This window comes from Phyllobates terribilis, unplaced genomic scaffold (assembly GCF_046119375.1).
Source record: "Phyllobates terribilis strain yellow unplaced genomic scaffold, ASM4611937v1 Scaffold_11__3_contigs__length_659146591, whole genome shotgun sequence".
NCBI lineage: Eukaryota > Metazoa > Chordata > Amphibia > Anura > Dendrobatidae > Phyllobates > Phyllobates terribilis.
This window is the reverse complement of record NW_027362771.1, coordinates 396,266,927-396,294,834: the sequence shown is the minus strand read 5'-3', so window position 1 is coordinate 396,294,834 and position 27,908 is coordinate 396,266,927. Positions and strand designations below refer to the sequence as shown.

Here is a 27,908-nt window from a genome sequence, read left to right as displayed (position 1 = left end):
TGGACGAGAGAGTTCAGAAGCTCCTTTCGAACAAGGGGTCCTATGTGCAAATGTAACATCACCTAGAATAAAGTTTTGAGTTGAAAACTGTTTGATTTCAGTTTCTAATAACCTGCTAATGCTTATAATTTCAAAAATGACCATTTTTTTGTTCTTTATTAAAATGAAAAGGTTGAAAACTCTGCTGTGCATAATAATTTGGAACATGCATTTTGAGTGCAGTTTGAGTTTTTTATTTTTTTAAAAATATACTGTTATCATAGGCAGTTTGTACAAAAACCTTTCAATTGTACTCTAATAGTTATTTGACTGGAAAATTACAATGACTGCAATTCATATAGGTAATTTGGGAAAATCTGAGAAAATATTATTTGCATAATAATTTGGAACACAGTGTATAATACTGTAACTACAAAGTTCAGCCCGCGGACTGAGACAGCCGAAGGGCTCAAAACTGTGGTGCACGGGCCACACCATACTCTCCCCTATCCCAATATCACTGCTATCTGCAGTGTGGTGAATACATTGGTGGAAGACGGAGCCATTGGCTACTACTTCCACAGATCAGCTTGTGCGACTGACACAGAAAACGTGATGACATCACGACATCACATCTGCTGTGAGGAGAGTCAGTGCACCGGAGAAAAGAACAGACCGTGGGGGAACGAGAGCGAGGTGAGTATGTCTTTTTTTTTTTTTTTTTTCGTATGTGCATGGAATGTGTGCCTGTATATAGGGGGCTATGTGAGGACTCATACTGTATATAGGAGGCTATGTGAGGGCTCATATAGTATATAGCAGGCTATGTGAGGGCTCACATTGTATATTGGAGGCTATATGGGGCCTCACACTGTATATAAGAGGTTATGTGGGGCCTTACACTGTATATAGAAGGCCATGAGGGAGTCATACTGTATATAGGAGGCTATTTGAGGGCTCATATTGTATATAGAGACTATGTGGGGGCTCACACTGTATATAGGAAGCTATGCGGATCTCATAATGTATATAAGAGGCCACATGGGGTCTGACAATATATAGAGAGGCTATGTGGGGACTCACATTGTATAAAGGAGGCAATGTGGGACTCATACTGTACATAGGAGGCTATGTGGCGGCTAATAATATGTATACAGTAGAAGGCTATGTGGGGGCTCATACTGTATAAAGGAGGCAATGTGAGGACTCATACTGTACATAGGGGGCTCATACTATATATAGGAGGCTATATGCGGGCTCATACTGTACAAAGGAGGCTATGTGGCGGCTCATAATATGTATAGGAGGCTATGTGGGGGCTCATATGGTATATAGGGGGCTATGTGGTGGCTAATACTGTATATAGGATGGTATATGAGGGCTCACACTGTATATAAGGGCTATGTGGTGGCTTACACTGTATATAGGGGCTATGTGGGGCGCATACTGTATGTAGGAATAATGTCTGTAATATACTGTGCACAGACATCAGATGGTGTATAGAGGATAATACGTGACTGGTGTAATATCTAATGTCTGTACTCATGGTGTAATGTGCACTAGTTACATATTAGCCTGTATGTGGTATAATATCTATACTACAGGCACAAACATCCCATATTATATACAGGATAATAGGAGGCTGGTATAATATCCATAGCTAACAAGCCTCCCCTATTCCCTGGGCCTGTCCCGATTTGAGGGCTCAGTCCCGTCCCGGCTCAGCTCTTCTCCCGGCAGGGGCGTTGCTAGGCACTGGGCTTTTTTTCCCAGACATGCAGGCTTTTCATGCTGTGTGACCCCTTGTAGCTCCGCCTCCCGCTCCCTGCTCCTCCCCGGCATCAGTGCAGAGGAATTCTACTGTGCAGAGAGACCGCACAGCATGAGGAGGTGAGGGGACAGGGGGCGGGGCCAAGTCTGCGGAGGACATGACAACAAGGCGCGGTCCTGAGGTGAAGGGAGAGACCCGCAGCCTCTCCCATCTGTGGCTGCTGTTATTACAGGAGGGGAGGGGCTCCTGCAATGTCACCAGCAGTTCTGCAGTCGGGACTAGGGAAGATGGGAAGGGGATTTAGGGACACTGCAGGGCTGACAGCTCTCCTGCGTACAGCCCATCCTCTGCTGCTGATTGCAAACACTGGGCCCCACCACTGCCACTGGAGACATGATGGAGAAGAAGTGAATATATACATGTCATGTTGTGCCCGCTGTATGTATGATGTCCGTGTGATGGTTGTGCCCACTGTGTGTATGATGTCTGTGTGATGATTGTGCCCCTTTGTGTGTATGATGTCTGTGTGATGGTTGTGCCTGTTGTGTGTATAATGTCTGTGTGATGGTTGTGCCCTCTGTGTGTATGATGTCCGTGTGATGGTTGTGCCCTCTGTGTGTATGATGTCCATGTGATGATTGTGCACCTTTGTGTGTATGATGTCTGTGTGATGGTTGTGCCCGCTGTGTGTGTGACGGTTGTGCCCGTTGTGTGTATGATGTCCGTGTGATGGTTGTGCCCGCTGTGTGTATGATGTCTGTGTGATGATTGTGCCCTCTGTGTGTATGATGTCGTGTGATGGTTGTGCCCGCTGTGTGTATGATGTGTGTGTGTGATGGTTGTGCCCGCTGTGTGTGATGGTTGTGCCCGCTGTGTGTATGATGTCTGTGTGATGGTTGTGCCCGCTGTGTGTATGATGTGTGTGTGATGGTTGTGCCCGCTGTGTGTATGATGTCTGTGTGATGGTTGTGCCCGCTGTGTGTATGATGTCTGTGTGATGGTTGTGCCCTCTGTGTGTATGATGTCTGTGTGATGGTTGTGCATGCTGTGTGTATGATGTCCGTGTGATGGTTGTGCCCTCTGTGTGTATGATGTCTGTGTGATGGTTGTGCCCTCTGTGTGTGTGATGGTTGTGCCCGCTGTGTGTATGATGTCTGTGTGATGGTTGTGCCCTCTGTGTGTATGATGTCCATGTGTTGGTTGTGCCCGCTGTGTGTATGATATCTGTGTGATGGTTGTGCCCGCTGTGTGTATGATGTGTGTGTGATGGTTGTGCCCTCTGTGTATATGATGTCTGTGTGATGGTTGTGCATGCTGTGTGTGTGATGGTTGTGCACGTTGTGTGTATGATGTCTGTGTGATGGTTGTGCCCGTTGTGTGTATGATGTCCATGTGATGGTTGTGCCCGCTGTGTGTATGATGTCCGTGTGATGGTTGTGCCCATTGTGTGTATGATGTCTGTGTGATGATTGTGCCCGCTGTGTGTATGATGTGTGTGATGGTTGTGCTTGTTGTGTGTATGATGTCTCTGTGATGGTTGTGCACGCTGTGTGTATGATGTCTCTGTGATGGTTGTGCACGCTGTGTGTATGATGTCTGTGTGATGGTTGTGCCCGTTGTGTGTATAATGTCTGTGTGATGGTTGTGCCCGCTGTGTGTATGGTGTCTGTGTGATGGTTGTGCACGCTGTGAGTATGATGTGTGTGTGATGGTTGTGCCCGCTGTGTGTATGCTGTCTGTGTGATGGTTCTGCCCGCTGTATGTATGATGGTTGTACCCGCTGTGTGTATGATGTCTGTGTGATGGTTGTGCCCGCTGTGTGTATGATGTCCGTGTGATGGTTGTGCACGCTGTGTGTATGATGTCTATGTGATGGTTGTGCCTGTTGTGTGTATGATGTCTGTGTGATGGTTGTGCACGCTGTGTGTATGATGTGTGTGTGATGGTTGTGCCCGTTGTGTGTATGATGTCTGTGTGATGGTTGTGCACGCTGTGTGTATGATGTGTGTGTGATGGTTGTGCCCTCTGTGTGTATGATGTGTATGTCATGGTTGTTCACGCTGTGTGTATGATGTCCGTGTGATGGTTGTGCCCGTTGTGTGTATGATGTCCATGAGATGGTTGTGCATGCTGTGTGTATGATGTCCATGTGATGGTTGTGCCCTCTGTGTGTATGATGTCTGTGTGATGGTTGTGCCCGCTGTGTGTATGATGTGTGTGTGATGGTTGTGCCCTCTGTGTGTATGATGTCCGTGTGATGGTTGTGCCCTCTGTGTGTATGATGTCTGTGTGATGGTTGTGCCCATTATGTGTATGATGTCTGTGTGATGGTTGTGCCCGCTGTGTGTATGATGTCTGTGTGATGGTTGTGCCCGCTGTGTGTATGATGTCTGTGTGATGGTTGTGCCCGCTGTGTGTATGATGTCTGTGTGATGGCGTGCCCATTGTGTGTATGATATCTGTGTGATGGTTGTGCCCTCTGTGTGTATGATGTGTGTGTGATGGTTGTGCCCGCTGTGTGTATGATGTCCATGTGATGGTTGTGCCCGCTATGTGTATGATGTGTGTGTGATGGTTGTACCCGCTGTGTGTATGTTGTCTGTGTGATGGTTGTGCCCGCTGTGTGTATGATGTCTGTGTGATAATTGTGCCCTCTGTGTGTATGATGTCTGTGTGACGGTTGTGCCCTCTGTGTGTATGATGTCTGTGTGATGGTTGTGCCCGCTGTGTGTATGATGTCCGTGTGATGGTTGTGCCCGCTGTGTGTATGATGTCTGTGTGATGGTTGTGCCCTCTGTGTGTATGATGTCCGTGTGATGGTTGTGCCCTCTGTGTGTATGATGTCTGTGTGATGGTTGTGCCCATTATGTGTATGATGTCTGTGTGATGGTTGTGCCCGCTGTCTGTATGATGTCTGTGTGATGGTTGTGCCCGCTGTGTGTATGATGTCTGTGTGATGGCGTGCCCATTGTGTGTATGATATCTGTGTGATGGTTGTGCCCGCTGTGTGTATGATGTGTGTGTGATGGTTGTGCCCGCTGTGTGTATGATGTCCATGTGATGGTTGTGCCCGCTATGTGTATGATGTGTGTGTGATGGTTGTACCCGCTGTGTGTATGTTGTCTGTGTGATGGTTGTGCCCGCTGTGTGTATGATGTCTGTGTGATAATTGTGCCCTCTGTGTGTATGATGTCTGTGTGATGGTTGTGCCCACTGTGTGTATGATGTCTGTGTGACGGTTGTGCTCTCTGTGTGTATGATGTATGTGTGACGGTTGTGCCCGCTGTGTTTATGATGTCCGTGTGATGGTTGTGCCCGCTGTGTGTATGATGTCTGTGTGATGGTTGTGCCCTCTGTGTGTATGATGTCTGTGTGATGGTTGTGCCCTCTGTGTGTATGATGTCTGTGTGATGGTTGTGCCCTCTGTGTGTATGATGTCTGTGTGATGGTTGTGTCCTCTGTGTGTATGATGCCTGTGTAATGGTTGTGCCCGCTGTGTGTATGATGTCTGTGTGATGGTTGTGCCCGCTGTGTGTATGATGTCCGTGTGATGTTTGTGCCTTCTGTGTGTATGATGTCCGTGTGATGGTTGTGCCCTGTGTGTGTATGATGTCCGTGTGATGGCGTGCCCGCTGTGTGTATGATGTCTGTGTGATGGTTGTGCCCGCTGTGTGTATGATGTCTGTGTGATGGTTGTGCCCGCTGTGTGTATGATGTCCGTGTGATGGTTGTGCCTGCTGTGTTTATGATGTCCGTGTGATGGTTGTGCCCGCTGTGTGTATGATGTCTCTGTGATCGTTGTGCCCGCTGTGTGTATGATGTCTGTGTGATGGTTGTGCCCGCTGTGTGTATGATGTCTGTGTGATGGTTGTGCCCTCTGTGTGTATGATGTCTGTGTGATGGTTGTGCATGCTGTGTGTATGATGTCCGTGTGATGGTTGTGCCCTCTGTGTGTATGATGTCTGTGTGATGGTTGTGCACTCTGTGTGTATGATGTCTTTGTGATGGTTGTGCCCTCTGTGTGTATGATGTCTTTGTGATGGTTGTGCCCGCTGTATGTATGATGTCTGTGTGATGGTTGTGCCCGCTGTGTGTATGATGTGTGTGTGATTGTTGTGCCCGCTGTGTGTATGATGTCTGTGTGATGGTTGTGCCCTCTGTGTGTATGATGTCCATGTGATGGTTGTGCCCTCTGTGTGTATGATGTCTGTGTGATGGTTGTGCCCGCTGTGTGTATGATGTGTGTGTGATAGTTGTGCCCTCTGTGTGTATGATGTCCGTGTGATGGTTGTGCCCTCTGTGTGTATGATGTGTGTGTGATAGTTGTGCCCTCTGTGTGTATGATGTCCGTGTGATGGTTGTGCCCGCTGTGTGTATGATGTGTGTGTGATAGTTGTGCCCTCTGTGTGTATGATGTCTGTGTGATGGTTGTGCCCTCTGTGTGTATGATGTCTGTGTGATGGTTGTGCCCATTATGTGTATGATGTCTGTGTGATGGTTGTGCCCGCTGTGTGTATGATGTCTGTGTGATGGTTGTGCCCGCTGTGTGTATGATGTCTGTGTGATGGTTGTGCCCGCTGTGTGTATGATGTCTGTGTGATGGCGTGCCCATTGTGTGTATGATATCTGTGTGATGGTTGTGCCCTCTGTGTGTATGATGTGTGTGTGATGGTTGTGCCCGCTGTGTGTATGATGTCCATGTGATGGTTGTGCCCGCTATGTGTATGATGTGTGTGTGATGGTTGTACCCGCTGTGTGTATGTTGTCTGTGTGATGGTTGTGCCCGCTGTGTGTATGATGTCTGTGTGATAATTGTGCCCTCTGTGTGTATGATGTCTGTGTGACGGTTGTGCCCTCTGTGTGTATGATGTCTGTGTGATGGTTGTGCCCGCTGTGTGTATGATGTCCGTGTGATGGTTGTGCCCGCTGTGTGTATGATGTCTGTGTGATGGTTGTGCCCTCTGTGTGTATGATGTCCGTGTGATGGTTGTGCCCTCTGTGTGTATGATGTCTGTGTGATGGTTGTGCCCATTATGTGTATGATGTCTGTGTGATGGTTGTGCCCGCTGTTTGTATGATGTCTGTGTGATGGTTGTGCCCGCTGTGTGTATGATGTCTGTGTGATGGCGTGCCCATTGTGTGTATGATATCTGTGTGATGGTTGTGCCCGCTGTGTGTATGATGTGTGTGTGATGGTTGTGCCCGCTGTGTGTATGATGTCCATGTGATGGTTGTGCCCGCTATGTGTATGATGTGTGTGTGATGGTTGTACCCGCTGTGTGTATGTTGTCTGTGTGATGGTTGTGCCCGCTGTGTGTATGATGTCTGTGTGATAATTGTGCCCTCTGTGTGTATGATGTCTGTGTGATGGTTGTGCCCTCTGTGTTTATGATGTCTGTGTGACGGTTGTGCCCTCTGTGTGTATGATGTCTGTGTGACGGTTGTGCCCGCTGTGTGTATGATGTCCGTGTGAGGGTTGTGCCCGCTGTGTGTATGATGTCTGTGTGATGGTTGTGCCCTCTGTGTGTATGATGTCTGTGTGATGGTTGTGCCCTCTGTGTGTATGATGTCTGTGTGATGGTTGTGCCCGCTGTGTGTATGATGTCTGTGTGATGGTTGTGCCCGCTGTGTGTATGATGTCCGTGTGATGGTTGTGCCCTGTGTGTGTATGATGTCCGTGTGATGGCGTGCCCGCTGTGTGTATGATGTCTGTGTGATGGTTGTGCCCGCTGTGTGTATGATGTCTGTGTGATGGTTGTGCCCTCTGTGTGTATGATGTCCGTGTGATGGTTGTGCCCTCTGTGTGTATGATGTCTGTGTGATGATTGTGCCCCTTTGTGTGTATGATGTCTGTGTGATGGTTGTGCCCGCTGTGTGTATGATGTCTGTGTGATGGTTGTGCCCTCTGTGTGTATGATGTCTGTGTGATGGTTGTGCCCGTTGTGTGTATGATGTGTGTGATGGTTGTGCCCACTGTGTGTATGATGTCTGTGTGATGGTTGTGCCTGCTGTGTGTATGATGTCCGTGTGATGGTTGTGCCCGCTGTGTGTATGATGTCCGTGTGATGGTTGTGCCCGCTGTGTGTATGATGTCTGTGTGATGGTTGTGCCCGCTGTGTGTATGATGTCTGTGTGATGGTTGTGCCCGCTGTGTGTATGATGTTTGTGTGATGGTTGTGCCCTCTGTGTGTATGATGTCTGTGTGATGGTTGTGCATGCTGTGTGTATGATGTCCGTGTGATGGTTGTGCCCTCTGTGTGTATGATGTCTGTGTGATGGTTGTGCCCTCTGTGTGTATGATGTGTGTGTGATGGTTGTGCCCGCTGTGTGTATGATGTCTTTGTGATGGTTGTGCCCTCTGTGTGTATGATGTCCATGTGATGGTTGTGCCCTCTGTGTGTATGATGTCTGTGTGATGGTTGTGCCCGCTGTGTGTATGATGTGTGTGTGATAGTTGTGCCCTCTGTGTGTATGATGTCCGTGTGATGGTTGTGCCCTCTGTGTGTATGATGTCTGTGTGATGGTTGTGCCCATTATGTGTATGATGTCTGTGTGATGGTTGTGCCCGCTGTGTGTATGATGTCTGTGTGATGGTTGTGCCCGCTGTGTGTATGATGTCTGTGTGATGGTTGTGCCCGCTGTGTGTATGATGTCTGTGTGATGGCGTGCCCATTGTGTGTATGATATCTGTGTTATGGTTGTGCCCGCTGTGTGTATGATGTGTGTGTGATGGTTGTGCCCGCTGTGTGTATGATGTCCATGTGATGGTTGTGCCCGCTATGTGTATGATGTGTGTGTGATGGTTGTACCCGCTGTGTGTATGTTGTCTGTGTGATGGTTGTGCCCGCTGTGTGTATGATGTCTGTGTGATAATTGTGCCCTCTGTGTGTATGATGTCTGTGTGATGGTTGTGCCCTGTGTGTGTATGATGTCTGTGTGACGGTTGTGCCCTCTGTGTGTATGATGTCTGTGTGACGGTTGTGCCCGCTTTGTGTATGATGTCCGTGTGATGGTTGTGCCCGCTGTGTGTATTATGTCTGTGTGATGGTTGTGCCCTCTGTGTGTATGATGTCTGTTTGATGGTTGTGCCCTTTGTGTGTATGATGTCTGTGTGATGGTTGTGCCCGCTGTGTGTATGATGTCTGTGTGATGGTTGTGCCCGCTGTGTGTATGATGTCCGTGTGATGTTTGTGCCTTCTGTGTGTATGATGTCCATGTGATGGTTGTGCCCTGTGTGTGTATGATGTCCGTGTGATGGCGTGCCCGCTGTGTGTATGATGTCTGTGTGATGGTTGTGCCTGCTGTGTGTATGATGTCTGTGTGATGGTTGTGCTCGTTGTGTGTATGATGTGTGTGATGGTTGTGCCCACTGTGTGTATGATGTCTGTGTGATGGTTGTGCCCGCTGTGTGTATGATGTCCGTGTGATGGTTGTGCCCGCTGTGTGTATGATGTCCGTGTGATGGTTGTGCCCGCTGTGTGTATGATGTCTGTGTGATGGTTGTGCCCGCTGTGTGTATGATGTCTGTGTGATGGTTGTGCCCGCTGTGTGTATGATGTCTGTGTGATGGTTGTGCCCTCTGTGTGTATGATGTCTGTGTGATGGTTGTGCATGCTGTGTGTATGATGTCCGTGTGATGGTTGTGCCCTCTGTGTGTATGATGTCTGTGTGATGGTTGTGCCCTCTGTGTGTATGATGTGTGTGTGATGGTTGTGCCCACTGTGTGTATGATGTCTTTGTGATGGTTGTGCCCTCTGTGTGTATGATGTCTGTGTGATGGTTGTGCCCGCTGTGTGTATGATGTCTGTGTGATGGTTGTGCCCTCTGTGTGTATGATGTCTGTGTGATGGTTGTGCCCGCTGTGTGTATGATGTCTGTGTGATGGTTGTGCCCGCTGTGTGTATGATGTCTGTGTGATGGTTGTGCCCGCTGTGTGTATGATGTCTGTGTGATAATTGTGCCCTCTGTGTGTATGATGTCTGTGTGATGGTTGTGCCCTCTGTGTGTATGATGTCTGTGTGATGGTTGTGCCCTCTGTGTGTATGATGTCTGTGTGACGGTTGTGCCCTCTGTGTGTATGATGTCTGTGTGACGGTTGTGCCCGCTGTGTGTATGATGTCCGTGTGATGGTTGTGCCCGCTGTGTGTATGATGTCTGTGTGATGGTTGTGCCCTCTGTGTGTATGATGTCTGTGTGATGGTTGTGCCCTCTGTGTGTATGATGTCTGTGTGATGGTTGTGCCCGCTGTGTGTATGATGTCTGTGTGATGGTTGTGCCCGCTGTGTGTATGATGTCCGTGTGATGTTTGTGCCTTCTGTGTGTATGATGTCCGTGTGATGGTTGTGCTCTGTGTGTGTATGATGTCCGTGTGATGGCGTGCCCGCTGTGTGTATGATGTCTGTGTGATGGTTGTGCCTGCTGTGTGTATGATGTCTGTGTGATGGTTGTGCCCGTTGTGTGTATGATGTGTGTGATGGTTGTGCCCACTGTGTGTATGATGTCTGTGTGATGGTTGTGCCCGCTGTGTGTATGATGTCCGTGTGATGATTGTGCCCGCTGTGTGTATGATGTCCGTGTGATGGTTGTGCCCGCTGTGTGTATGATGTCTGTGTGATGGTTGTGCCCGCTGTGTGTATGATGTCTGTGTGATGGTTGTGCCCGCTGTGTGTATGATGTCTGTGTGATGGTTGTGCCCTCTGTGTGTATGATGTCTGTGTGATGGTTGTGCATGCTGTGTGTATGATGTCCGTGTGATGGTTGTGCCCTCTGTGTGTATGATTTCTGTGTGATGGTTGTGCCCTCTGTGTGTATGATGTGTGTGTGATGGTTGTGCCCGCTGTGTGTATGATGTCTTTGTGATGGTTGTGCCCTCTGTGTGTATGATGATAATGTGATGGTTGTGCCCTCTGTGTGTATGATGTCTGTGTGATGGTTGTGCCCGCTGTGTGTATGATGTGTGTGTGATGGTTGTGCCCTCTGTGTGTATGATGTCCGTGTGATGGTTGTGCCCTCTGTGTGCATGATGTCTGTGTGATGGTTGTGCCCATTATGTGTATGATGTCTGTGTGATGGTTGTGCCCGCTGTGTGTATGATGTCTGTGTGATGGTTGTGCCCGCTGTGTGTATGATGTCTGTGTGATGGTTGTGCCCGCTGTGTGTATGATGTCTGTGTGATAGCGTGCCCATTGTGTGTATGATATCTGTGTTATGGTTGTGCCCGCTGTGTGTATGATGTGTGTGTGATGGTTGTGCCCGCTGTGTGTATGATGTCCATGTGATGGTTGTGCCCGCTATGTGTATGATGTGTGTGTGATGGTTGTACCCGCTGTGTGTATGTTGTCTGTGTGATGGTTGTGCCCGCTGTGTGTATGATGTCTGTGTGATAATTGTGCCCTCTGTGTGTATGATGTCTGTGTGATGGTTGTGCCCTCTTTGTGTATGATGTCTGTGTGACGGTTGTGCCCTCTGTGTGTATGATGTCTGTGTGACGGTTGTGCCCGCTGTGTGTATGATGTCCGTGTGATGGTTGTGCCCGCTGTGTGTATGATGTCTGTGTGATGGTTGTGCCCTTTGTGTGTATGATGTCTGTGTGATGGTTGTGCCCTCTGTGTGTATGATGTCTGTGTGATGGTTGTGCCCGCTGTGTGTATGATGTCTGTGTGATGGTTGTGCCCGCTGTGTGTATGATGTCCGTGTGATGTTTGTGCCTTCTGTGTGTATGATGTCCGTGTCATGGTTGTGCCCTGTGTGTGTATGATGTCCGTGTGATGGCGTGCCCGCTGTGTGTATGATGTCTGTGTGATGGTTGTGCCTGCTGTGTGTATGATGTCTGTGTGATGGTTGTGCCCGTTGTGTGTATGATGTGTGTGATGGATGTGCCCACTGTGTGTATGATGTCTGTGTGATGGTTGTGCCCGCTGTGTGTATGATGTCCTTGTGATGGTTGTGCCCGCTGTGTGTATGATGTCTGTGTGATGGTTGTGCCCGCTGTGTGTATGATGTCTGTGTGATGGTTGTGCCCGCTGTGTGTATGATGTGTGTGTGATGGTTGTGCCCGCTGTGTGTATGATGTCTTTGTGATGGTTGTGCCCTCTGTGTGTATGATGTGCATGTGATGGTTGTGCCCTCTGTGTGTATGATGTCTGTGTGATGGTTGTGCCCGCTGTGTGTATGATGTGTGTGTGATAGTTGTGCCCTCTGTGTGTATGATGTCCGTGTGATGGTTGTGCCCATTATGTGTATGATGTCTGTGTGATGGTTGTGCCCGCTGTGTGTATGATGTCTGTGTGATGGTTGTGCCCGCTGTGTGTATGATGTCTTTGTGATGGTTGTGCCCGCTGTGTGTATGATGTCTGTGTGATGGCGTGCCCATTGTGTGTATGATATCTGTGTTATGGTTGTGCCCGCTGTGTGTATGATGTGTGTGTGATGGTTGTGCCCGCTGTGTGTATGATGTCCATGTGATGGTTGTGCCCGCTATGTGTATGATGTGTGTGTGATGGTTGTACCCGCTGTGTGTATGTTGTCTGTGTGATGGTTGTGCCCGCTGTGTGTATGATGTCTGTGTGATAATTGTGCCCTCTGTGTGTATGATGTCTGTGTGACGGTTGTGCCCTCTGTGTGTATGATGTCTGTGTGATGGTTGTGCCCTCTGTGTGTATGATGTCCGTGTGATGGTTGTGCCCGCTGTGTGTATGATGTCTGTGTGATGGTTGTGCCCTCTGTGTGTATGATGTCTGTGTGATGGTTGTGCCCTCTGTGTGTATGATGTCTGTGTGATGGTTGTGCCATCTGTGTGTATTATGTCTGTGTGATGGTTGTGCCCGCTGTGTGTATGATTTCTGTGTGATGGTTGTGCCCGCTGTGTGTATGATGTCCGTGTGATGTTTATGCCTTCTGTGTGTATGATGTCCGTGTGATGGTTGTGCCCTGTGTGTGTATGATGTCCGTGTGATGGCGTGCCCGCTGTGTGTATGATGTCTGTGTGATGGTTGTGCCCGCTGTGTGTATGATGTCTGTGTGATGGTTGTGCCCGTTGTGTGTATGATGTGTGTGATGGTTGTGCCCATTGTGTGTATGATGTGTGTGATGGTTGTGCCCGCTGTGTGTATGATGTCTGTGTGATGGTTGTGCCCGCTGTGTGTATGATGTCCGTGTGATGGTTGTGCCCGCTGTGTGTATGATGTCCGTGTGATGGTTGTGCCCGCTGTGTGTATGATGTCTGTGTGATGGTTGTGCCCGCTGTGTGTATGATGTCTGTGTGATGGTTGTGCCCGCTGTGTGTATGATGTCTGTGTGATGGTTGTGCCCGCTGTGTGTATTATGTCTGTGTGATGGTTGTGCATGCTGTGTGTTTGATGTCTGTGTGATGGTTGTGCCCTCTGTGTGTATGATTTGTGTGTGATGGTTGTGCCCGCTGTGTGTATGATGTCTTTGTGATGGTTGTGCCCTCTGTGTGTATGATGTCCATGTGTTGGTTGTGCCCGCTGTGTGTATGATGTCTGTGCGATGGTTGTGCCCGCTGTGTGTATGATGTGTGTGTGATGGTTGTGCCCTTTGTGTGTATGATGTCTGTGTGATGGTTGTGCCTGCTGTGTGTATGATGTGTGTGTGATGGTTGTGCCCGCTGTGTGTATGATGTCTTTGTGATGGTTGTGCCCTCTGTGTGTATGATGTCCATATGATGGTTGTGCCCTCTGTGTGTATGATGTCTGTGTGATGGTTGTGCCCGCTGTGTGTATGATGTGTGTGTGATAGTTGTGCCCTCTGTGTGTATGATGTCCGTGTGATGGTTGTGCCCTCTGTGTGTATGATGTCTGTGTGATGGTTGTGCCCATTATGTGTATGATGTCTGTGTGATGCTTGTGCCCGCTGTGTGTATGATGTCTGTGTGATGGTTGTGCCCGCTGTGTGTATGATGTCTGTGTGATGGTTGTGCCCGCTGTGTGTATGATGTCTGTGTGATGGCGTGCCCATTGTGTGTTTGATATCTGTGTTATGGTTGTGCCCGCTGTGTGTATGATGTGTGTGTGATAGTTGTGCCCGCTGTGTGTATGATGTCCATGTGATGGTTGTGCCCGCAATGTGTATGATGTGTGTGTGATGGTTGTACCCGCTGTGTGTATGTTGTCTGTGTGATGGTTGTTCCCGCTGTGTGTATGATGTCTGTGTGATAATTGTGCCCTCTGTGTGTATGATGTCTGTGTGATGGTTGTGCCCTCTGTGTGTATGATGTCTGTGTGACGGTTGTGCCCTCTGTGTGTATGATGTCTGTGTGATGGTTGTGCCCGCTGTGTGTATGATGTCCGTGTGATGGTTGTGCCCGCTGTGTGTATGATGTCTGTGTGATGGTTGTGCCCTCTGTGTGTATGATGTCTGTGTGATGGTTGTGCCCTCTGTGTGTATGATGTCTGTGTGATGGTTGTGCCCTCTGTGTGTATGATGTCTGTGTGATGGTTGTGCCCTCTGTGTGTATGATGTCTGTGTGATGGTTGTGCCTCTGTGTGTATGATGTCTGTGTGATGGTTGTGCCCGCTGTGTGTATGATGTCCGTGTGATGTTTGTGCCTTCTGTGTGTATGATGTCCGTGTGATGGTTGTGCCCTGTGTGTGTATGATGTCCGTGTGATGGCGTGCCCGCTGTGTGTATGATGTCTGTGTGATGGTTGTGCCCGCTGTGTGTATGATGTCTGTGTGATGGTTGTGCCCCTTGTGTGTATGATGTGTCTGATGGTTGTGCCCGCTGTGTGTATGATGTCTGTGTGATGGTTGTGCCCGCTGTGTGCATGATGTCCGTGTGATGGTTGTGCCCTCTGTGTGTATGATGTCCGTGTGATGGTTGTGCCCATTATGTGTATGATGTCTGTGTGATGGTTGTGCCCGCTGTGTGTATGATGTCTGTGTGATGGTTGTGCCCGCTGTGTGTATGATGTCTGTGTGATGGTTGTGCCCGCTGTGTGTATGATGTCTGTGTGATGGCGTGCCCATTGTGTGTATGATATCTGTGTTATGGTTGTGCCCGCTGTGTGTATGATGTGTGTGTGATGGTTGTGCCCGCTGTGTGTATGATGTCCATGTGATGGTTGTGCCCGCTATGTGTATGATGTGTGTGTGATGGTTGTACCCGCTGTGTGTATGTTGTCTGTGTGATGGTTGTGCCCGCTGTGTGTATGATGTCTGTGTGATAATTGTGCCCTCTGTGTGTATGATGTCTGTGTGACGGTTGTGCCCTCTGTGTGTATGATGTCTGTGTGATGGTTGTGCCCGCTGTGTGTATGATGTCCGTGTGATGGTTGTGCCCGCTGTGTGTATGATGTCTGTGTGATGGTTGTGCCCTCTGTGTGTATGATGTCTGTGTGATGGTTGTGCCCTCTGTGTGTATGATGTCTGTGTGATGGTTGTGCCCTCTGTGTGTATTATGTCTGTGTGATGGTTGTGCCCACTGTGTGTATGATTTCTGTGTGATGGTTGTGCCCGCTGTGTGTATGATGTCCGTGTGATGTTTATGCCTTCTGTGTGTATGATGTCCGTGTGATGGTTGTGCCCTGTGTGTGTATGATGTCCGTGTGATGGCGTGCCCGCTGTGTGTATGATGTCTGTGTGATGGTTGTGCCCGCTGTGTGTATGATGTCTGTGTGATGGTTGTGCCCGTTGTGTGTATGATGTGTGTGATGGTTGTGCCCATTGTGTGTATGATGTGTGTGATGGTTGTGCCCACTGTGTGTATGATGTCTGTGTGATGGTTGTGCCCGCTGTGTGTATGATGTCCGTGTGATGGTTGTGCCCGCTGTGTGTATGATGTCCGTGTGATGGTTGTGCCCGCTGTGTGTATGATGTCTGTGTGATGGTTGTGCCCGCTGTGTGTATGATGTCTGTGTGATGGTTGTGCCCGCTGTGTGTATTATGTCTGTGTGATGGTTGTGCATGCTGTGTGTTTGATGTCTGTGTGATGGTTGTGCCCTCTGTGTGTATGATTTGTGTGTGATGATTGTGCCCGCTGTGTGTATGATGTCTTTGTGATGGTTGTGCCCTCTGTGTGTATGATGTCCATGTGTTGGTTGTGCCCGCTGTGTGTATGATGTCTGTGTGATGGTTGTGCCCGCTGTGTGTATGATGTGTGTGTGATGGTTGTGCCCTTTGTGTGTATGATGTCTGTGTGATGGTTGTGCCTGCTGTGTGTATGATGTGTGTGTGATGGTTGTGCCCACTGTGTGTATGATGTCTTTGTGATGGTTGTGCCCTCTGTGTGTATGATGTCAATGTGATGGTTGTGCCCTCTGTGTGTATGATGTCTGTGTGATGGTTGTGCCCGCTGTGTGTATGATGTGTGTGTGATAGTTGTGCCCTCTGTGTGTATGATGTCCGTGTGATGGTTGTGCCCTCTGTGTGTATGATGTCTGTGTGATGGTTGTGCCCATTATGTGTATGATGTCTGTGTGATGGTTGTGCCCGCTGTGTGTATGATGTCTGTGTGATGGTTGTGCCCGCTGTGTGTATGATGTCTGTGTGATGGTTGTGCCCGCTGTGTGTATGATGTCTGTGTGATGGCGTGCCCATTGTGTGTTTGATATCTGTGTTATGGTTGTGCCTGCTGTGTGTATGATGTGTGTGTGATGGTTGTGCCCGCTGTGTGTATGATGTCCATGTGATGTTTGTGCCCGCAATGTGTATGATGTGTGTGTGATGGTTGTACCCGCTGTGTGTATGTTATTTGTGTGATGGTTGTTCCCGCTGTGTGTATGATGTCTGTGTGATAATTGTGCCCTCTGTGTGTATGATGTCTGTGTGATGGTTGTGCCCTCTGTGTGTATGATGTCTGTGTGACGGTTGTGCCCTCTGTGTGTATGATGTCTGTGTGATGGTTGTGCCCGCTGTGTGTATGATGTCCGTGTGATGGTTGTGCCCGCTGTGTGTATGATGTCTGTGTGATGGTTGTGCCCTCTGTGTGTATGATGTCTGTGTGATGGTTGTGCCCTCTGTGTGTATGATGTCTGTGTGATGGTTGTGCCCTCTGTGTGTATGATGTCTGTGTGATGGTTGTGCCTCTGTGTGTATGATGTCTGTGTGATGGTTGTGCCCGCTGTGTGTATGATGTCCGTGTGATGTTTGTGCCTTCTGTGTGTATGATGTCCGTGTGATGGTTGTGCCCTGTGTGTGTATGATGTCCGTGTGATGGCGTGCCCGCTGTGTGTATGATGTCTGTGTGATGGTTGTGCCCGCTGTGTGTATGATGTCTGTGTGATGGTTGTGCCCCTTGTGTGTATGATGTGTCTGATGGTTGTGCCCGCTGTGTGTATGATGTCTGTGTGGTTGTGCCCGCTGTGTGTATGATGTCCGTGTGATGGTTGTGCCCTCTGTGTGTATGATGTCCGTGTGATGGTTGTGCCCATTATGTGTATGATGTCTGTGTGATGGTTGTGCCCGCTGTGTGTATGATGTCTGTGTGATGGTTGTGCCCGCTGTGTGTATGATGTCTGTGTGATGGTTGTGCCCGCTGTGTGTATGATGTCTGTGTGATGGCGTGCCCATTGTGTGTATGATATCTGTGTTATGGTTGTGCCCGCTGTGTGTATGATGTGTGTGTGATGGTTGTGCCCGCTGTGTGTATGATGTCCATGTGATGGTTGTGCCCGCTATGTGTATGATGTGTGTGTGATGGTTGTACCTGCTGTGTGTATGTTGTCTGTGTGATGGTTGTGCCCGCTGTGTGTATGATGTCTGTGTGATAATTGTGCCCTCTGTGTGTATGATGTCTGTGTGACGGTTGTGCCCTCTGTGTGTATGATGTCTGTGTGATGGTTGTGCCCGCTGTGTGTATGATGTCCGTGTGATGGTTGTGCCCGCTGTGTGTATGATGTCTGTGTGATGGTTGTGCCCTCTGTGTGTATGATGTCTGTGTGATGGTTGTGCCCTCTGTGTGTATGATGTCTGTGTGATGGTTGTGCCCTCTGTGTGTATTATGTCTGTGTGATGGTTGTGCCCACTGTGTGTATGATTTCTGTGTGATGGTTGTGCCCGCTGTGTGTATGATGTCCGTGTGATGTTTATGCCTTCTGTGTGTATGATGTCCGTGTGATGGTTGTGCCCTGTGTGTGTATGATGTCCGTGTGATGGCGTGCCCGCTGTGTGTATGATGTCTGTGTGATGGTTGTGCCCGCTGTGTGTATGATGTCTGTGTGATGGTTGTGCCCGTTGTGTGTATGATGTGTGTGATGGTTGTGCCCATTGTGTGTATGATGTGTGTGATGGTTGTGCCCGCTGTGTGTATGATGTCTGTGTGATGGTTGTGCCCGCTGTGTGTATGATGTCCGTGTGATGGTTGTGCCCGCTGTGTGTATGATGTCCGTGTGATGGTTGTGCCCGCTGTGTGTATGATGTCTGTGTGATGGTTGTGCCCGGTGTGTGTATGATGTCTGTGTGATGGTTGTGCCCGCTGTGTGTATGATGTCTGTGTGATGGTTGTGCCCGCTGTGTGTATTATGTCTGTGTGATGGTTGTGCATGCTGTGTGTTTGATGTCTGTGTGATGGTTGTGCCCTCTGTGTGTATGATTTGTGTGTGATGGTTGTGCCCGCTGTGTGTATGATGTCTTTGTGATGGTTGTGCCCTCTGTGTGTATGATGTCCATGTGTTGGTTGTGCCCGCTGTGTGTATGATGTCTGTGTGATGGTTGTGCCCGCTGTGTGTATGATGTGTGTGTGATGGTTGTGCCCTTTGTGTGTATGATGTCTGTGTGATGGTTGTGCCTGCTGTGTGTATGATGTGTGTGTGATGGTTGTGCCCGCTGTGTGTATGATGTCTTTGTGATGGTTGTGCCCTCTGTGTGTATGATGTCAATGTGATGGTTGTGCCCTCTGTGTGTATGATGTCTGTGTGATGGTTGTGCCCGCTGTGTGTATGATGTGTGTGTGATAGTTGTGCCCTCTGTGTGTATGATGTCCGTGTGATGGTTGTGCCCTCTGTGTGTATGATGTCTGTGTGATGGTTGTGCCCATTATGTGTATGATGTCTGTGTGATGGTTGTGCCCGCTGTGTGTATGATGTCTGTGTGATGGTTGTGCCCGCTGTGTGTATGATGTCTGTGTGATGGTTGTGCCCGCTGTGTGTATGATGTCTGTGTGATGGCGTGCCCATTGTGTGTTTGATATCTGTGTTATGGTTGTGCCTGCTGTGTGTATGATGTGTGTGTGATGGTTGTGCCCGCTGTGTGTATGATGTCCATGTGATGGTTGTGCCCGCAATGTGTATGATGTGTGTGTGATGGTTGTACCCGCTGTGTGTATGTTATTTGTGTGATGGTTGTTCCCGCTGTGTGTATGATGTCTGTGTGATAATTGTGCCCTCTGTGTGTATGATGTCTGTGTGATGGTTGTGCCCTCTGTGTGTATGATGTCTGTGTGACGGTTGTGCCCTCTGTGTGTATGATGTCTGTGTGATGGTTGTGCCCGCTGTGTGTATGATGTCCGTGTGATGGTTGTGCCCGCTGTGTGTATGATGTCTGTGTGATGGTTGTGCCCTCTGTGTGTATGATGTCTGTGTGATGGTTGTGCCCTCTGTGTGTATGATGTCTGTGTGATGGTTGTGCCCTCTGTGTGTATGATGTCTGTGTGATGGTTGTGCCCTCTGTGTGTATGATGTCTGTGTGATGGTTGTGCCTCTGTGTGTATGATGTCTGTGTGATGGTTGTGCCCGCTGTGTGTATGATGTCCGTGTGATGTTTGTGCCTTCTGTGTGTATGATGTCCGTGTGATGGTTGTGCCCTGTGTGTGTATGATGTCCGTGTGATGGCGTGCCCGCTGTGTGTATGATGTCTGTGTGATGGTTGTGCCCGCTGTGTGTATGATGTCTGTGTGATGGTTGTGCCCCTTGTGTGTATGATGTGTCTGATGGTTGTGCCCGCTGTGTGTATGATGTCTGTGTGATGGTTGTGCCCGCTGTGTGTATGATGTCCGTGTGATGGTTGTGCCCTCTGTGTGTATGATGTCCGTGTGATGGTTGTGCCCATTATGTGTATGATGTCTGTGTGATGGTTGTGCCCGCTGTGTGTATGATGTCTGTGTGATGGTTGTGCCCGCTGTGTGTATGATGTCTGTGTGATGGTTGTGCCCGCTGTGTGTATGATGTCTGTGTGATGGCGTGCCCATTGTGTGTATGATATCTGTGTTATGGTTGTGCCCGCTGTGTGTATAATGTGTGTGTGATGGTTGTGCCCGCTGTGTGTATGATGTCCATGTGATGGTTGTGCCCGCTATGTGTATGATGTGTGTGTGATGGTTGTACCCGCTGTGTGTATGTTGTCTGTGTGATGGTTGTGCCCGCTGTGTGTATGATGTCTGTGTGATAATTGTGCCCTCTGTGTGTATGATGTCTGTGTGACGGTTGTGCCCTCTGTGTGTATGATGTCTGTGTGATGGTTGTGCCCGCTGTGTGTATGATGTCCGTGTGATGGTTGTGCCCGCTGTGTGTATGATGTCTGTGTGATGGTTGTGCCCTCTGTGTGTATGATGTCTGTGTGATGGTTGTGCCCTCTGTGTGTATGATGTCTGTGTGATGGTTGTGCCCTCTGTGTGTATTATGTCTGTGTGATGGTTGTGCCCGCTGTGTGTATGATTTCTGTGTGATGGTTGTGCCCGCTGTGTGTATGATGTCCGTGTGATGTTTATGCCTTCTGTGTGTATGATGTCCGTGTGATGGTTGTGCCCTGTGTGTGTATGATGTCCGTGTGATGGCGTGCCCGCTGTGTGTATGATGTCTGTGTGATGGTTGTGCCCGCTGTGTGTATGATGTCTGTGTGATGGTTGTGCCCGTTGTGTGTATGATGTGTGTGATGGTTGTGCCCATTGTGTGTATGATGTGTGTGATGGTTGTGCCCGCTGTGTGTATGATGTCTGTGTGATGGTTGTGCCCGCTGTGTGTATGATGTCCGTGTGATGGTTGTGCCCGCTGTGTGTATGATGTCCGTGTGATTTTTAACATAGCGCTTCGAAATAGAGCAGGGGTGGGAGATTAATTTTCCCAAGGGGCCACATGAGAGACAGTGACTGTTGTGGAGCCCGAACCAATAGGTTCAAATTAATTCAGCTCAATATTAATATTAACATATTAATTATATATTTTTTGTATATTTATATTATCACTTAGTATTGAGCAGATTTAAGTATGCTGACCTCCCCCTATATACAGTATGAGCCCCCACACAACCCCGTAATACAGTATTAGCACACACCACCCCTACCTACAGTATGAGCCCTCGCATAGCCCCCAATATACAGTAAGAGCCACCACAAGAAAGCCAGATGTCGTATAATGAATCTACATAAAGATGAGAAAGTTCTGGCGGCTCCGACTGTGAATGAGGGAACAAAAAATAATCCTCAGGTCCCAACAAGAGATGAGCAGGACGCACAGATGACACCGCACTGCCCCCAAAGATAAGAGATTCATGGCCTCCAGTCCAGCCGCCAGGTAGCACTGACCTGAACGCCCGACTGGAGTCCCCGGAATCCATCTGCTCATCTCTAGTCCCAACTGCCCTGGATACAGTGGACAGTCCTGGATTTGGGTCTGCGCCTTGCAGTCTCGGCTGTCTGCTGAATTTCCCTCACTACCAGCGCCCCTCTGACAACTCCTCCTGCCGGGCGAGAAAGATAATGGTAAATGGGCGTGGATTGGGGTGTGACCAGGGGCGTGGCCTAAATTTGCCATGCATAGCCTCTTTCTGTCCCCATTTCTGTTCTGTATCACAGTATATCGCATACCATCACATATTATGCTGTATACTGGATGTGATGTACTTTGATACAGGCATCCAATGTTATACAGAGGTAATATGTCACTGGTGTAATATCTGATGTCTGTGCTCATAGTGTGGTATATAACTGTCACATGCTATCCTTTGTAGCGCTGGCGTCCCTGCCCTCTGCTAGGCAGGGACGCTGCTCCCCTCACCGCTCTGCTGGCAGCGCGCGCTCCGTCCCGGCGTCCTCCTCCTGCTCTGCTCCGTGCCCGGCGTCCTCTCCCCGCTCTGCTGTCAGCGCGCGCTCCTTCCCGGCGTCCTCCTCCCGCTCTGCTCTCAGCGCGCGCTCCTTCCCGGCCCCTGTGCTTTGGGCGCGCGCGCGCGCGCTCCCCTCCTCTTAAAGGGGCCGCGCGCGCCGTCCTACGGAGTCCCCGGCCAATGGCCGGAGGACTTCATCATATATAAGGCACCTCCTCCAAAATGGAGGTGCCCGAGCAATGTTGTTTGCACCTGTGTCTCACCTGTGCTTCAGCCCTCAGGTCCCGTTGCCAGTTACCTGCCAGTTACCTGCCAGTTACCTGCCAGTTTCCTGCCAGTTTCCTGCTAGTTACCTGCCTGATTCCTGCCTGAATACTTGTTACCTGTCTGCCAGTCTTAGGTCCGACGGTCTGCCTTACTACTCCTGTCAGTCTGTCTAAAGGACCAGCCTGCCCGCTCACCTGGGAGCGCATATCAGCTACCTGCCTGCTTGCCTGAGGTCCGACGGTCTGCCTTACTACTCCGGTCAGTCTGTCTATGGACCAGCTTGCCCGCTCACCTGGGAGCGCTTCTCCGTTATCTGCCTGCTTGCCAGCCCGGAGGCTCCGTTGTCACGTGCTGTGACCACCAGCTATCTCAGAGACTCTTGCCCGCTCACCTGGGAGCGCATCTCCGTTACCTGCCTACTTGCCAGCCCGGAGGTCCCGTTGTCACGTGCGGTGACCACCAGCTATTCCAGAGACTCTTGCCCGCTCACCTGGGAGCGCTTCTCCGTTACCTACCTGCCTGCCAGCCCGGAGGTTCCGCCGTCACGTGCCGTGACCACCTGCTATTCCAGAGACTCTCGCTTGCTCACCTGGGAGCACACATCTACCATCTGCCTGCTAGCCTACCCGGAGGCTCTGCCATCACAGGTCGTACCTACCCCTTACCCAGAGACTGCCCTGATCACTTGCCGTAACTCCCTGTCCGTTCACCCAGAGACTGCCACCCGCTCCCTTACAAGGGCCGCCCCCTTGTATAATAGCTCAGAGGTTCCGCCTCCCGGACCCGTTACATCCTTTATGTAATATCTGATGTGTGTAGTCCTAATATATCTTATTCCAGTACAGATGAGCGAATTGATTCGCAGGACACTGGTCAAACAGTCCCGTCAGTAGTCTGTGGCCACCAGACCAGAGCCCCGCGAGCCTCCTCCTGCCTGCCGGCATATCTGACTCCTCTTTTGATTATAGTCTTTGCCTGATGTCATCTTTTTGGCGTGACACATACATGACATTGTGCCTGTCTACAAATCAAAGGTAGAGAAAGAGAATGGTGTCAGGTAGGAGGATGTCAGGGCTCGTATCCAGCAGCCACTGAATATTCATCTGACCATTGGATCAGGGTCCTGCAAATTAAGTTGCTCATCTCTATATATCAGTCATATATTCTCCTATGTATATTGTATTGTATGTGGTATAATATGTTCACTGTGTGCACAGACATCAGATGGGACACACATGATAATTAGTGACTCGTACATCATATACTATAATGTGGAGTTGACTTTTACATTGATGACTTACTCGATCAAGTATGTAGGATTTAATACACAAAATAATAATTCATAGGTATCTATCTGGCAGACCTGTGCTTAAGTGTGGCCACCTTTAGGCTGTGAGCCCACTATGCGTTTTTTAAGCGTTTCCGCAACGGCAATTCCACTGCAGAAACGCTTAAAAAAACGCTTGGTAGAAGGTCTGCTATGTTCCCCAATGATAATTGCGGAAAAATCCGCAGCACTACCAATTATTTTGTGTAATCGCAGCTTTTTCGCCGCCATTGACTTGTATTGAATCGCATAATATCCACACGACTACATGTGCACATGCGGATATTTAGCGATTCAATGTGCTGATGGTACCCGGGTTTAGAGAAGAAGAGACTCTCCTCCAGACCCGGGTACCATAATACCTGTTAAAAAAAAAAGAATAAAATAAAAATTATACATTATACTTACCTTCTGATGGCCCACGGTCTCCATAGCGATGCGTCCTGGCTTCCTGACAGCTCATGATGGTCTAAAAGGACCTGCCATGACGTCGGCGGTCGCTTGACCCGTCACATGACTAAATGACGTCATGGCAGGTCCTTTTACACAACCGCGAAACACCTGGAAGACTGGACGCATCGGATAAGGAGACCAGGGGCCGTCAGAAGATAAGTATAATATTTATTTTTTACCATTCTTTTACGGTCACACTATATAAATCCATACCGGTTGCATGGATTTACAGTGTTCCAAATTATTATGCAAATAATATTTTCTCAGATTTTCCCAAATTACCAATATGAATTGCAGTCATTGTAATTTTCCAGTCAAATAACTATTAGAGTACAATTGAAAGGTTTTTGTACAAACTGCCTATGATAACAGTATATTTTTAAAAAAATAAAAAACTCAAACTGCACTCAAAATGCATGTTCCAAATTATTATGCACAGCAGAGTTTTCAACCTTTTCATTTTAATAAATAACAAAAAAATGGTCATTTTTGAAATTATAAGCATTAGCAGGTTATTACAAACTGAAATCAAACAGTTTTCAACTCAAAACTTTATTCTAGGTGATGTTACATTTGCACATAGGACCGCTTGTTCGAAAGGAGCTTCTGAACTCTCTCGTCCATTGAATTTGTCAGGTTTTGGATGGTTTCTGCTTCAATTGTTTTGCATGAGGACAGAATACCCTCCCAGAGCTGTTGCTTATATGTGAACTGCCTCCCGCCATCATAGACACTCCTTTTGATGATGCTCCAGAGGTTCTCAATGGGGTTGAGGTCAGGGGAGCATGGGTGCCACACCATAAGTTTGTCCCTTTTTATGCCCATAGCAGCCAGAGATGCAGATGTGTTATGTGCAGCATGAGATGGGGCATTATCATGCATGAAAATGATCTTGCTGCGGAATGCACGGTTCTTCTTCTTGAACCATGGAAGGAAGTGCTGTTTGAGAAACTCAACATACATTATGGAGTTCATCTTTACCCCTTCAGGGATCCTAAAGGGGCCGACAATCTCTCTCCCCATGATTCCAGCCCAAAACATTACTCCACCTCCTCCTTGTTAGCGCCGTAGCCGTGTTTGCATGGGGTGTCCATCAACCAGCCATCCTCCACTCCATCCATCTGGACCATCAAGATCATTTCCTGCATGATAATGCCCCGTCTCATGCTGCACATAACACATTTGCATCTCTGGCTGCTATGGGCATAAAAGGGGACAAACTTATGGTGTGGCACCCATGCTCCCCTGACCTCAACCCCATTGAGAACCTCTGGAGCATCATCAAAAGGAGTGTCTATGATGGCGGGAGGCAGTTCACATCTAAGCAACAGCTCTGGGAGGGTATTCTGTCCTCATGCAAAACAATTAAAGCAGAAACCATCCAAAACCTGAGAAATTCAATGGACGAGAGAGTTCAGAAGCTCCTTTCGAACAAGGGGTCCTATGTGCAAATGTAACATCACCAAGAATAAAGTTTTGAGTTGAAAACTGTTTGATTTCAGTTTGTAATAACCTGCTAATGCTTAGAATTTCAAAAATGACCATTTTTTTGTTCTTTATTAAAATGAAAAGGTTGAAAACTCTGCTGTGCATAATAATTTGGAACATGCATTTTGAGTGCAGTTTGAGTTTTTTATTTTTTTAAAAATATACTGTTATCATAGGCAGTTTGTACATAAACCTTTCAATTGTACTCTAATAGTTATTTGACTGGAAAATTACAATGACTGCAATTCATATTGGTAATTTGGGAAAATCTGAGAAAATATTATTTGCATAATAATTTGGAACACAGTGTATATAGTGTGACCAAGTTGTCGAGCACTTTCCAAGTGATGCTAAAATCACTTGGAAAGCGCTTGACAACCCGCATGCGGAAATGCATGTGAAGAACGCTTCACTTATGCTTGTCCCTGGCAGGAAAAACGCATGTACAATCCGCATGTACAATCCACATACGTTTTTTCTGCCAGGGAGATGCGGAAACGCTCAGGAAAAATTTGCAGCATTTCAGCATTGTGGGCACTTAGCCTTACTCTGTTTTTTAGGAGTGTAGAAAAGCACAGCGTACCTTGGATTACTTGCATTACACCTCTAACAACCTAAATCCGTTTTGTAGTGGTCAGACATTGTACATATTATGCTTATGTATTACCATTTTTAAATGCTCACCTGAACTGGACCAAGTGCTGTCATTTTTTTCCACGGGCATCACTTAGACAATACTTTTGTATGAATATAGCCTATGAAGCAGCTGGTAATAAACATGTTAAAGGAGTTTTCTGCAAACAAAAGTATCTTTTAATCAATAGATCTTGGAATAATAATAAGTCCCACAATTGGATGTGTTTAAATAAAATGTCCCTGTACTGAAATAATCTTATAAATGTGCCCCTGCTGTGTACTGTGTAATGGCTGTGTCTGACCGTGCAGGAACATGGTCTGATCATACCACATCTCCTGGGCTGGAGAGGAAGCAAAAGAGTATATAGCATAGATTAAATCACTGCACACTCTAGTTTCAAGATGCAAACGATGGGTCAAAACGTTCATTTACTGTTGCATTATTCACTGCACCTTAAATGTGTCTAATTGGACGTCTTCAAATAGACTTTAGTTTGCATCTTGAAACTAGAATGTGCGGTGATTTAATCTACGCCGATTCTGGGGATTCCACATCCCATGTACCTGCACCTTGACCTACAGACTGTGTGCACGCTAATCTTCTATATATAAAGAGAGTATATATACATTAGAGCAGGGGATCACAGCTGAGTCTTTCTTTGAGCTAAAATATTGTTTTAAAACAGGCAGTGAAATGTTTTACTCACAAAAAGAATCAGCTGTGATCCCCTGCGGTCCTGTCTGTATCCTCTTTTTCTCCCCCCCTGCCCAGGAGCTGTGGTATGATCAGAACATGTTCCTGCACGGTCAGACACAGCCATTACACAGTATACAGCAGGGTCACATTTATAAGATTATCTCAGCACAGGAAGATTATTATATCACATCCAATTGTAGAAATTATTATTACTCCAAGATCTATTGATTAAAATATACTATTGTTTGTGGGAAAACGACCTTTAAGGATGGGCCGCTACTCATGGACAACTGCTGTGTGCTTGCCCCCAGGCTAAAATTTGCCAGCCAGCCCCTGCTAGTAGTGATATTAGAATACACACTATACATGTTATTACATACAGCATCCTTTACCTATAAAAATTGTATATAATCTCTTCCACTTTTCTTTCCAGTGGGTGTAGTGACAAGATTATGGAGCAGTTGCCGGGACCAGTGCCGCCGCGAGCGACAACAGGGTAGGAAGAGTGATGATGTGGCTTTTAAAAAGAAAGGCCATACTTATCTTATGACCGGCTCCAGTTTTTGACCCTAGTCCTAGATTTTCACCCGTAAGTGTCTATCTTTTTCAGTTTTATTTGTTGTAATGGTTTGATTCTTATTTTGCATATTAAAAATGCTTTTTTCTCTGTCATCCCTGATCTTACAGATCTGACTGGACCAAAAAGGCAAATACCTGTAGCTCGGAGGTGCTGGAGGCCAGAGAGGAATCTGAAATGGAGGCCGGAGCTGGGGGCCAAAAAGAAGAAGAGCCTGCGGAGAGCACCAGTACACCACAGCCCCTCGACACCTCCCCTCATGCACCAATAAGCCAGCATCGCTACTGCCCCACCATCACTGGCGTACGTGACATGGGAATACCTGTGAGTGATGATGATGATGATAAGAGTTTTTGTCTAAGCCTGGCCCGTTATTTCAGGCACGTTCCCTTTTTATTGAGGCTGCAGACCAGGGCTACCCACCAAATTGTTTTGTCTGCCGCTGCGCCACCAAATTCACCGATGGCCGTCTTTTAATTCCTTGAAAGGTGGCAACTTTCTGAGGACAACAAAACCCGGTCATTAGACCCCCAAAGAAGGGCACTCAGCAGACCCACCATCACGGCAGCCACCACCTCCAGTGCCAGCATCACGGCAGTCACCACCACCACCACCACCTCCAGTACCAGCATCACAGCAGCCATCACCACCACCTCCAGTCACAGCATCACAGCAGCCACCACCAACTACAGTGGTACCATCACGGCAGCCACCTCCAGTGC

The 27,908-nt window shown here is 48.2% G+C and overlaps 1 long non-coding RNA gene across 1 annotated transcript; it reads left to right on the top strand.

The window, feature by feature from the left end:
* Positions 1-1,810: 1,810 nt before the first annotated feature.
* On the top strand, positions 1,811-27,415 carry LOC141165199 (uncharacterized). The gene is made up of 3 exons (XR_012251089.1): positions 1,811-1,931; positions 27,043-27,198; positions 27,297-27,415. It is a non-coding gene; the product is annotated as an uncharacterized lncRNA (long non-coding RNA).
* Positions 27,416-27,908: the final 493 nt, after the last annotated feature.